Consider the following 13,068-nt stretch of genomic DNA (forward strand, 5'->3'; position numbering starts at 1 on the left):
GACTGGGGTAATCGGGATGGGTGTGTCAGAGGCGGTGCGGTTGGCGCAGGATAGAGAAGGGTTTAGGGCTGTTGTGCATAGGGTCGCTATGAGTCGGAAATGACTCGATGGCACATAACAACAACAACAACTATTGTTTAATAAAGTTCTTAAAAAGCATATCATAAAAGCTGTTAGATTTTTTAAACAACTCATATTTATTATTGATCAAGAAAACATTTACAAGTTTTATGTGTCTCATTTACCGTAAACTCAAACCTGACTGCCACCTGAGCTAGTTTCAACTCACAGCATCCTTTCATCGTTTTCTGGGTCTGTTCATTGCAATGGGAGGAGACTGTTCATATCATCAGAAGGTGCCGCTGCACTTCAGTAGACAGTGTCACAGACGAGAGCCACAGATAGGCAAGGGAGTAGAGAGGAAGCTCCCACTCACTTGCTTTAACTGTGGTTCTGAAGGACACTTGGCCAAGGGTGGCCCACATCAGGTCCTCCTGGCTAACAGGACTGACAGGCCCCAGCTCCCAGCTGGAAAAAAAGGAGGATACTTCAGCAATTTAGATCCTCCCAGAAGAGCTGTGGGTGAGCTTTAACAGTACTGGTAAGTATGAGCGTTTTCTCCTGGACACAAGAGCCTACTATTTGGTCCTAAAAGCCTCCTAAGGTCCCAACTCTTCTATTTTTTAGTTGTTGGAATTGACAGAAAACCTCATAAGCACTTCCTTACTTCACCTCTACCTTGCATGTGAACTTCCGAGTTGTAAAACAGCCCAGTGGTAGATGGAATTTGCTCCAGGACTTAAGAACAATAAAGGAAATAGTTGAGCCTCTATACCTTGTGGTTCCTAACCTTTATTCTATAATAGACAAAGTGCTAGTCAATAGGCCTTTTATTGTAAGAACTACCTTCCCTCTGTAACTTGATTTGTGCCACTATTAGAGCCTCTACCTGGAATATTATTGCTTTTCAATTTTTGACTCATGTACTTTTAAGTTGTTAGTTAAATTTGTGTCTTCTATGCTGCAACACTTCCATGTTACATCTTCAAGGATATGAACATGTACGGCTAAGCACAATTGATAACAGTGCATCTAAATTCCAAAATCAATTTCCATAATAGTGTATGTGTTTCCTATTGCCAAAGGGGCCCTTTAGAGTAGTGAGAGAAGATCTTCACCCTGAAACCTACAGCGTCCCTTTTCAGCAGGAAGTAGCTAAGAGAATACGCCATGCCCTTTTCCTTATGAATCAGGGTGAAGTCTCTCTCAGGGAGGAGTGATAGGGAATGGCAAAGGACACACTGACAAAGGAGATTAATCAGAACTGGCTTTGACAAGCACTGTGGAAATTGGACAATTAAAACAGACTTTCAAGGGGGGGAGAAATAAAGAAGAACGAACTGGGGAGGAGGGTAGAGAAAGTAGTGCAACAATGAATGAATGAAAACCCAAAATCTCTGTAAATGTTCATTAAAATTAAGAAAATTTAATAATTAAAAAAAAAGAAGGTGCCGGTGGTGGGTTTGAACCAGAAGAGACTTGAGGCTTTTGGGGTTGCAGCATTTTTGGGGTTTGCAGCAGGGACTATACTTTCAGACAGCTCCCCAATTTAGTACAATCATGTACAAAGTTTCTTTCTCAGAAGCCGTAGTTATTAGAGCAAATTTTCCCTGAAGGGTTTAAAGGCATCTTACTGAGCACAGGTTGCACGCTACACTCCCCAGACGCATCCCAGCCACTTCTTCTGATATTTGGTAACACTAATGGGGTGCTTTCACATTTGGAATTCTGAAAAGCTAGTCTGTCCCCACACCAGTGAAAAAAGAAACAATAATCTCTCCAGATGTAAGATAATTATCATCATCCTGCTTTTCTAAAGTTCTTTGTTTAGGTAAAGCAACTAGGTGCATCATGTCAGTGCAACAAGTTCCACGCAGCAACACTGCTGAAAGGAGATGAAAGCAAGTTTGTGGGAGCTGCTGAAACTTCACTTGGGCTGGAAAGCTAAAGGAGCCCTACTTTCCAAACTCACTAGATGAACAGGGATTTTCAGAAGAGCTGAGTTGGAGGTCAAAGAACCAGTTATTTGTTTTACAAATATGCTCTCAAGAGGACAGCGAGGTCGGAGGGAAAATGACATAGAAGGGGTACCACATAAGTGGACAGTGAGTATAGGGGGACCCCCAGGGAGTTCTAACTGGAGTGAGTGTGAGTCCATACACTCAACTGAAGGAAAGAAGTGTCTCAGTAATTTCCTTTCTCTTATTTTAAGAGACTAATTTTTGAAAGAAATAAGTTTCAGTCAGCATATAATTCTATGGTTAAACCAGAGATAAAAGAGATTGCAAGAGTTCCGAGGTGGTGCAAATGTTACTCACTAGGCTACTCTTCAAAAGGTTAGAGGTTCAATTCCACTGAGAGGTACATGGTGACTTATTTCCAAAAATGGAGTCATTGAAAATTTTATGAAGCATATTTCTCCTCTGACACCTGGAGTGTCCCTGTGTCAGAAGTGGGTCCACCACATCTGCTAAGGAGGCCACTGGAGGTCTTTACCTCTTGGCCCAGGGATCTAAAGATGCTCCAAGCTGTCATTTCCCAGCTGCAACTCTTCCAAACTCTTGCCACAACCTGGCTGCTTATCTCTTGATTTACAATTAATACATATCAAAACAAAATAAAATAACCAAAAAAAAACCAAAAAACCATTTCTTTGAATGGTTTTTTAAGGGTCAGGTTTTCACTTGATAAAGAATCATTCTGGAAATCACAGAGGATCCTAAAGAGGCGCCCAGCTTTGTTCTCCAGTGGAGTTCAACACAATGTCAGGGGAGGCTAGGAGAAAGCTCAGCCTTTCTAAAAAGTATGAGAAAAAAAATAAAAAAAAAGATCAAGCCCTCTATTGTGTAATCTGTCCAGAAGAAACTGGTCAAATCATTCTGAATCCACCTTGCCTGCGGTAAACCCTCCACTGTCTTTCTGGTAGTTTGGATGAGGAAGAGAGAATAGAGGTATCTTTTAAAAAAGATAAATGACCTGAGTAATTAAGGAAGTAAGAACCTAGTTTGTGCTAAAAAAAGTTGTTCTCTCAAGTATAAAAAGAAGAGAATTTTTTTTGCAAGAATTGCTTTATTAAACTAAAAAAAGATTTAAACCATCAAATAGTAATGAACTATCGGACTCCAAAACTTCCAGTTTTCTATGTTGTAAAATCAAGACAAAATGGAAAAATTCAGTGACTTTTAAAAATACAAGATTAATTCTTGTCATTGAGTTCCTCCAATGGCAATCAATTTTAGAGAAGATGGCATACACGTCTCAGGGCTTCTTGGGCCTTATCAAGGTCATCTTTTAACTTGTTGTATTGCTCCACATCAAAACGTTCTTGCTTTGATTTCTTATAGAAGAAGTTAAGAAACTGCCTACTACTAATAGCTTTGTAAGTATAATCCTGTAGAGTGACTAGAAAATATGCAAAAAAGGCCATGGAATTTGCAACTGTGATGAAGTAAGGTACTGGTTCCATGATGTCCCAGGAGTACACCCACCATGTGAACCAAGCCAGTGCCCCACCCTGCACGGACAGCAGCGCTATGCCAGTCCATAGGAGTCTATTGATCCTGGCTTCAGAGTGACCTTCAATTCTAGTTATCAGCTGTTCAAAGGGCTGCAGCTCTTTCTTCAGGTGGGCAATTTTCTACAGTAAATAGTTCTCTTTCTTTTTCTGATATTCATCAATATGTATGGCTGTAAACAGTCTGTGAACCAAGGACATCATGGTTTCCATCTCAGTAGCATGCTCACTACTCAGACTTTCTTGCTTGGGACAGTGCACATCATACGTAATTTTACTGATGACAAGTTTAAAATCATTCATTAGTAGAATTCCCATTAAAGTTGAAGCTGAAATCTTGCTGTCATCTGCTGCAAAGATGGCTGCAGTTTTGACCCCTTTATCTTCCTTTTGTATGTCCTGAAGGAATGAACCAATTGTTGATAACATTGGTTTGACTACAAATTGGCATCGCTCATTTCTGGATGGCAAAGGGAGCGTTATTAAAGGAAGGTCATATCTATAATTAACTTTAATTTCATCAGATGGCACCACTGTACTGTAAAGGGACGAGAGAGGGTATTTCAGATTTTCACAGAGCTTCCCACAAAAATTCTGGGGGTTGCGCCTCGGCGGGTTCGCGCGGCCCATGGTCCTGGGAGCTGGCAGCAGCTGCAGGCACCACGGCCTGGGACCTCCCCTCAGGAGCATCATCCTCCCCAGGGCGCCTGGCTCCCGAGTTACCAGGACATCCTCTCCACACGCCCGCCTCCCGCCATCCGGGCCGCGCAGGCCGGGATCGGGAAAAAGAAGAGAATTTTAAATGCATGTTATCTTCTGACTGTCCTTCCACCAAGATAAAAATGAAAATTAAATATTATTTCCTGAGCAGGCTACCAGCTACCTGTTTAAGAGACTGAGAAAGCAACAGAAGGACAATTAGAAGACTCAATCAAATACCAGATTTGATTAAACCAAATATCAAGTTTTATTCCACATTCCACTATCTACTCCTTTAAAAAGGAAATTATTTTGCTGAGAAGTAGCATTTGGATGGTGACGACCTAGAATGGAAAGGGGAGTAAAAAAAACCCTAGTAATGAATGCATCATCTTTGAACAACAGTTACTAAAAATGTTTCTTAAACATCCAGATAGTGGCTTTTTTCAAATTAGATAAAGTAGATTTATTATTATTATTATTTGAGAAAGAATTCCATTATCAGAAGGTCCATATTTCAATAGAGAAAGGACTGCATTATTTGTCAAGAAATACACATTACTCTTTGAAAAGCAGAAAAGTTGACCTTGGCAAACGGGTAGTGAGATTGTTCCCTCCTTGATTTCCTTATGTATGGTGTGAGGGAGAACACGCATTTTCTGCTGCTTTGTGGCATTGTTTCAAAAGAGCCCTCTCATTATTGTGGTCAGAAATAAGTAGAGGATGTCGAGAAAAGAGCTCCCCCATTCCAGTGTTGGGAAGTGCTGGAATTCTTATTCCCACCATTTACTCTCAGAAGGGAACAATCTTCTAGAAGGAAAAAACATCATCTAAGTTTTGTAGAGTGTAGGGACTGCTTATATTTCCCCTTGATCAATGTTAGTTCTTCTTTTTCTTAATTGTGGACAAATCAAATACTTTTTTTAGAACACACTCTAAAACTGTTGTAGCTATTCCCCATTATGTTCAGTTTCTTGCTGTTGTTGCTATGTACAGTTGAATCAAAACCGGCTCATCAGAGTTAGTAAATTGCAAGGAAGGAGACTGCCCATCTTTACTCCTGACAGCAGCTGGTGGATTTTAACGGCCCATGTTTGGGTTGGCAGCACGACTCTTTACCCACTAGACGCCCAGAATTCCCTTATATTAGGATACTAGACCCAAAAAGTAATCCCACCAAGAGGATTCTGACAATATCCTATAATTAACCTTGTCTCAAATGGTATTATTTTTATAATAGTTGACCAAATAAAAATAGTTGGATCAAACATACGACTTTGTTTCAAGTGGTATTAACGTCATTTTATAATTTTTTACAGAAAAAAATGGATAGAATGTTAAATTGTGCAAGGACACAATTGTGTATCCTCATGTATCTCTATGTAGCTGTCCTCAGATGATTCTAATTTGTCTGAAGGGATTTGCTCATCTGTCCTCTCCTCCTTCTTTCCTGTCTGCTTCCCACTGTCACTGGTGCTGTTACATGCCATCAAGTCAGATCTGATTCTGAGCCATCTCGTGTCCAACAGTAGCAAATTCTTCCTGCTCCTGTGCCTTGCTCACAGACACTGCTGTGCTTAAGCCCATTGATGCAGTCACTATGTCAAACCACTTGCTTAAATAATAAATAGCATTATTTGTAACATTTAAATAACTATGATAATAAACATTTATGGAATGCTTATTTTGTGCCAGACACCTTCCTAAGATGTGTGTGCCCAGTATGCCATTCAACTCTCCAGCAACATTGAAACCCCATGTTAGAAATGGAGAAGGCCGGTTCAGAGCATTTGACTGTAACTTGCCAATGTCACAAAAGAAGGCATTGCTGCTACCACATTTTCTGTGAGAACGCAAGCACCTGGTCATCTAGGCCTGTTCCGATTTTGTACAAAGATGAGACACGTGAGCCCCTTATAAACAAGCAAGGGAGCTAGAGAGGAGGCCACTGCTCAGAAAAACTTCCTGAAAAATTCAATTCAATATTTCCTGCTGAATGCTCGTTCCTTTTGTTACTCTCTGTAATCAAAATCTACCAGAAAGCACCATCCTTTCAATATACTGAGAAGTAAGTCAGCAAGGATTACAAGAGATTACCAAGAGGATGCACATTGAGAATGGGAAATCATAAACAATAGAAATGGTAAGTATAAATATTTCAAAATTGCAAACCACATCTGTGTCTTTCAGTAAAGTATATATATATATATATATATATATATATACACACACACACACACACACACACATACACAAACATAATTACATGTTTTTAAGTGACAAGATGAAGGTATTATGAATGACAAAGTTCGAGTTTCTGAATAATCAATGTGGATCATTGACAATAAATACAAAAGCAATTGTTACTGAATGCTTTGATAAAAGGCACTTGATAAAAGCATGCCATGAAACACAAGGCCACAAAGCAGTTCCTCCCATGTGAACAGAGATGCAACCTACATCTCTAAAAGATAATATGTAGGAGGAATTAGCAATTACTGTGCATTTCCTCTCAGTTATGGTACCCTCCTCTGTAAGTTCCTAACATGTGGCTCCCAAGTTACGAATAGTGAATTTAGGTGCAACTTGTAAGTAAGGACCAAGTCCCATAAAAATCCGAGGTACATACAACAGTTCATAATAACAAATGGGCTCTTTTTGCAACTCATAACCAAGCACTATTATTTTTTATGATGTCTAGTATATTTTGAACTGTTTCTTTAAGTGTTCTCTATGCATAGAAAGACACACTTTATACTATATGCAAAGACACACGTAATTAACTGACATGAGATGCAAATGATCCCTCACTATGCCAACTTAAAGAAACAGGAATAGAACTCCTCTATAATCCAGGGACTGCCTGTGCCACAATTTTAAAATAGACCTTGTGACTGTTTATCTGGTCAAAACTCTCCTTTCCTCCTCACTAGTGAGTCAATTCTGACTCTCAGCAATCCTACAGGGATCCCACAGGACAGAGCAAAACTTCTCTACAGGTTTTCCAAAGCTGTAAGTCTTTATGAAAGCCAAGTGCTACGTCTTTCTTTCTTATTTTTTTAAATAAAAATTTATTTTAATTGTTATTTTAATGAATGTTTACAAAGAAGTCAGAATTTCATTCATTCATTGGTGCACATTTTACTCCCTCTCCATCCCTTCCTATTCCCCCAATTCACTTTAAAAGAAAACATTCATTCATAGTTGCACAATTATTTTATGTTTCTCCTGAGGCAGCACTGTGAGTTTGAATCACCAATCTACTGACTAGTAGCCCAGCACTTAAGCACGGCACCACCAGGGTTCCTTCCATAAGCTTGCACTAACAGCTAAGTCTCCAACAGCCAGTAAGATTCTTCACCAGTTTCATAAATGGTGGTCAAGTGATCCATCTATGAGATTGGCAACTCCCCAGAGAAAGTCCACTCATTAGCCTTCTGTTACTCTACACCTTCCAGCTGGAGGGCACATCCTTGCACTGCAGTGTCCCTGCAGCCCATGGCAAAACTTGGGGAACTCCACTCAGCAAGAGGTGCCTTCTTTGTGCTTGTCTTCTCTGGACTCACATGCTTAATCCTTCATTTAGATTTCACAAATTCACAGTTGTTGGGGATTTTTTTAAAGCAATCTCAAAGCAGAAGCCCCTGGTAAAGCATCCTGAGACCACCAGGCTGTCTCCAGCCCCAAGGAGGCTGTGGCAACAGGGTCCTGGTACTTCTGTAATTGGCACTGAAAGTCAGCCTGAAGGTAAAAAACTCATTACTGATGAGTCTGTCCCCTCATAATGAATCCCAATGGGTTTCCATGGCTGTAAACCTTAACAGTAGACTGCCCTTCTTTCTCCCCAGGTGCTGCTTAAAGAGTCCAACCACCAGAGCCCTACGTTGGCAGCACAATTTGCTATGGATTAAAAGTTAAAGGACCAGAGAAACCCAAATTACCTTTGCCCTTGTAACAAAGTCTCTTTGTCCTATTTCTCCCTCTCTCTCCCCTAATATCTGATACCTTCATAGATCCATCCTTTAATAAACAAACTCACTGCTGTCAAGTCCATTTCAACTCATGGCAGCCTCCACTCGGTTTCTGAGGCTGACAAACTTAGAGGCGTAAGGAGCCTCATACTCCTGCCACATCCCACAGGGCAGCTAGCTGGTTCAAACTCCCAACATCTTATTTAGCAGCTCAGCACTTGTAAGTCACATAGACAAACACCTAACAGCAGCAAACCCAACACCACCGAGTCAAATTTTCATCAGTTTCAGAGGCTGTAAATCGAATCACACTGAGGGTGAAGAAGGCTTCACTGCACGTAATTCCTTAAACTAGACAGAATAAATATATGGCTGCTGGCAGAGAAAGTGGGAAATAGGTCCACGCGAATCTGCTTTTAGAGAAAAAAAATACAAAGTGAGGCAGCATGCTGGTTGCTAAGAGGATTACAAAAGAATGCCTAATGCAGTATCATAAATATGGAATATTTAGCTGCACAATTAAATGTGACTGTATTTGAAGGGAGCTTGGGGGCAGATGAGAAGGTAGTTTCTGCTTAAGGTTTTTTGCCAGAATGGGTTGTTTGGTGATAATTTTTGCTTCTTCTAAGTAGAAGCTCAGGATGACCACAGATTAGCCACCTCCCCCTCACTAAAATAAACACTCCCCAGTCAAAGAAGTTGAAACAAGCCATAAATTTGTTCAGATCTTTTGTCCTTACAAATAAAGTCTGTTGTTGTCATTGATTGTCGCCTAGTTGAGCACGACTCATAGCAACTCTATGAACAAAAGACCTGAAGCCTTTTTTATTAACTATCATCATTTGTCAGAGTTCACAGAGTTTCCAGAAGCATGTTGTTTAGTAAGTGGATGCCACTCTTGTTAGGCCACCTGTATACCCACCTACCTACTTTGCTGTTTTCTCAATGATTATGTACCTACTGATGATTATTTGTATGGAAGAGAGAAAGAGAGAGAGCGAGAGAGACAGAGCGAGAGAGCGAGAGAGAGAGAGAGAGAAAGATGAGAGGTGGGACTGGGCAAAATGAAAGAATGCCATGAAAGCAAATGGATCTATCACTAATCTTGAAATTTATTGTGATAAGTCAGTTTTTCTCTCCCAATAATAAAGAGTAACTTCTAAAATGTATTTAACTCAATATCTTTATCAAGGAAATAAAACTACATGAATCTTACGTAACAATGTAAAATTGCTTCAAAATTCATTCTATATTATTATATTTACCTCTGATTTATTAAAATAAGCCTTCAGAATTCTTTAGAACCAGAGTATTTGGGGGAACCTTAAAATGACTAATTGGTTGATAATAACTGCAGGGCTACAGGGTCGTTATGAGTCAGAATCGACTTGAGAAGACACAACTACAACTACTAAGAAGCTCTGTGTTTCATTGCACAACATTTAGAAATGAAGGATCCTTGAATCATGAATAAATAAACCATATGGAGAATCTGAGGATTTCAATCAGACTGTACTACCCTAACTGTGTATACAACATGGCTGAAACAAAAAGGGTTGGACTGTTAACTGAATAGACACAGATAAACATTCTCAAGACTAAAAGTATTAAGAACTGTTTATGCTGCTTGCCCAGAAGCTAAATTTGCATATTTATTTTGTTTCTTTTTTCCCCTTAAGATTTAATGTTGGCCAGACTTTCCCAGCTAATGGTGAGATTTTTTAACCTGGACAAGGATATTTTTTTACTGAGGATATGACATAAGATTTAATCTCAACTAGAAGAAAGTATTCCATCTTTGTGTTTCAGAAAATCATCCTTGTAAATTGTGTAAATGAAAATACCTAAAGGCATACTTAAGTAAAGGACATCCTTTCATCCTTCTGTTGTTATTTTATATATAAAACATGCAAAAGTTATTAACATAAATGATGATATATGTCTCGTATGCACAAGATATGTATCTATATATGTTGTTGTTGATTGCTTTTAAGTTGAGCATAACTCATAGCAACCCTATGAACAAAAGGCCTGAAGCTCCTCTACAACTATCAACACTTACCAAAGTTCATAGAGTTTCCGGAGGCATGTTGTTTAGGAAGTGGATGCCACTCCTGCTTCTAAATATATACATATATAAAATGATAAATAATTAACATATAACATACACATGTTGTCATATGATCACTTGACTCAAAATGACCCATGCCAGTCCATCTCATCTCACCAATACCTAGTATGTCAATATTTATGTGTTTCATTTCTTCCTTAACTATATCTAATTTTCCTACATTCATGGTTCTTACATTCCATGTCCCAGTCACTAGTATGTGCTTACAACTGTTCCTCTCCGTTTGTATTTCCATACCTGAAAGCTCAACCTCAGTTGCCCTTTCTGTTATCTACATGTGTTCTGTTGTACATAGGGTTTTTGGAGGCATGCTATTTCAGAAGTGGATGGCTAATTCTTCTTCCTAGTCTATCTTAATCTGAATATTCAGATTTAGAGAAGTATTTGACAGCGTTCTACAGAAAAGTGAAAGATATATCCCTTATTGTGAAGTATCAGTGTTGTCCCTGCCCTTGGTACACGTGTCTTTACTCACTTATTTCCCTGCTCCCCTATCCACGAGGATACCCATCCAATTCTACCCACTCCCTTCAACATCCATCTCCCATTGTCTGGCCTTTGATCTGATATCTTATATCTGAAGCTTCCTTGGCTTCTGTGATTCCAAATACGTCAGCTTCTGACAGTTTCTTATGCAGTGACCAGTGTCTCTTAAGATCAGTGGCAATGCTTTCCGAGCAAAGGTGATGTGATACATTACTCTGGAGATGAAAAGGTGAGGAAAAATGGAGTTGCTTTCATAGTTAAGGAAGCCATTGCTAGCTCCATCTTGAAGTACAATATTGTGAGTGACAGGATAATATCCATACGCATACAAGGAAGGCCAGTGAATACCACTATCATTCAGATATATGCACCAACAACCAGAGCCAAGGAAGAGGAAATAAAGTGTTTTTACCAACTTTTACAGTCAGAGATCGATCGAACATGCAATCAAGATGCATTGATAATAATGGGTGACTGGAATGCAAAAGTTGGGAACAGAAAAGAAGATTCAGTAGTTGGAAAACATGGACTCGGTGACAGAAATAGAGTTAGAGAGAGGATGATCGAATTTTGCACGATGACTTATTCATAGCAAATACTTTTTTAAGAGACATAAATGCAGGTTATATACCTGGAGTTCACCTGATGGTATGCATAGGAATCAGAGTGATTACATCTGTGGAAAGAACCACTGGAGAAGCTCAGTATCAGCTGTGAAAACTAGGCCAGGAGCTGATTGTGGAACAGACCACCAACTATTCATATGCAAGTTCAAGCTGAAGCTGAGGAAAATTAAACCAAGTCCACAGGAACCAAAATATGACTTTGAGTTTATCCCTCCAGAATTTCAGAGCCATCTCAGGAACATGTTTGAGACCTTGAACACTAATGAACGAAGACAAGACGAGTTGTGGGAGGATATCAAGGGTATCATCCAGGAAGAGTGCAAACAGTCATTACAAAGACAGAAGAGAAAAAAAGACCGAAATGAATTTCAGAAGAGAATCTGAAAATTGCACTGGAGCGCAGAGAAGCCAAAGCACTGTCTAGGTGAGTATGACCCATAGCAATCCTATGAATAACACATCTGAACCCTGTCCTGTCTTGTGCCATCCTTCCTATCTCTGACACACTTCAGCCCAATGTTTCAGTATCTCCATCAATCCATCTGGTTGAAGGTCTTCACCTCTTTCACTGACCCTCCACCTTTCCAAGCATGACATCCCTTTCCAAAGAACAGCCTCTCCTAGCAACATGCCGAAGTATGGGAGGCGAAGCTATATCATCTTTGCCTCTAAGGAGCATTATGGCTACACGTTCTCCAAAATGTACATATATGTTGTTGTGTTGTTGTTATGTGCCACTGAGTTAATAATGACTCATTAATGACCCTTCACCAGGTTTTTCAGAGGCTGTAAATCACAGGAGAGGAGACTGTCCATCTTTCTCCTGTGAGCAGTATGTACATAAGATGTTAAACACTCCTTGAGGACTAATGTCATGCCAGAATTACTATAAAGAGAATAGAAGACATTGGAAATGATTGGCACCATTTTAAGTTCTTTGCTTAATTACACTGAGCTTATCCATGTACTTAGATGAGAGGAGTGAAAGCAAAGGAGGAAGGAGAGAGACATGAGAGCCTGTTGTAATTATTATGTTCCCCATGGTCTTCAATGCTAAAAATGAATGGCTCCTCCATTACTAGGATATAGACCTTTCTCACTGCAAAGTTGTTAGCATATATAATGCCAGTCTGAAAATCACGCCTTTTCAGTCATTCTGTGGAGATCTTTAGGGACCTGGGTTATTGTACAGTCCTGAATCATGTTAGAGTGTTATTAGTAGTCCTCTAATTTTCCCTTAAATGTTAAAAAAATCTTTTAGAAATTTTACACTTATTTAATCTCTCAGAGGATCTCCCAACAAATTAAAAATGTTTACATTGTCATAACTTTGGTGAGAATAACTTCGTATCTCAGAAAGAAGAAAAATGAAATAATTCCTCAAGTACCAGCATTTTTATTGGCAAAATGATTTAGATATGCAACCCTAAGTTAATGTAATTTTTAAGTAAATAAATAAACAAGTTTCTCTATTGTCAAAAAACAGGAAAAGTATTGATCTGCTTATACCATTTAAGGACACATAAAGTTTTTTTTATTTTTGGGGTTTTTTTTAAATTTTTTTAATTTTTTAATTTTTAT

The 13,068-nt window shown here is 39.2% G+C and overlaps 1 protein-coding gene and 1 pseudogene across 1 annotated transcript in view; both read right to left on the reverse strand.

Annotated features, from left to right (window-relative positions):
- The window catches only part of TOX (thymocyte selection-associated high mobility group box), a 538,067-nt gene that overhangs the window by 442,873 nt on the left and 82,126 nt on the right, over positions 1 to 13,068 (reverse strand). The window lies entirely within an intron of this gene.
- Positions 3,257 to 4,264, reverse strand: LOC102857357 (annotated as a pseudogene).

The sequence above is a fragment of the Elephantulus edwardii genome, unplaced genomic scaffold, assembly GCF_000299155.1.
Source record: "Elephantulus edwardii isolate Elephantulus edwardi_28Jun2011 unplaced genomic scaffold, EleEdw1.0 scaffold00248, whole genome shotgun sequence".
NCBI lineage: Eukaryota > Metazoa > Chordata > Mammalia > Macroscelidea > Macroscelididae > Elephantulus > Elephantulus edwardii.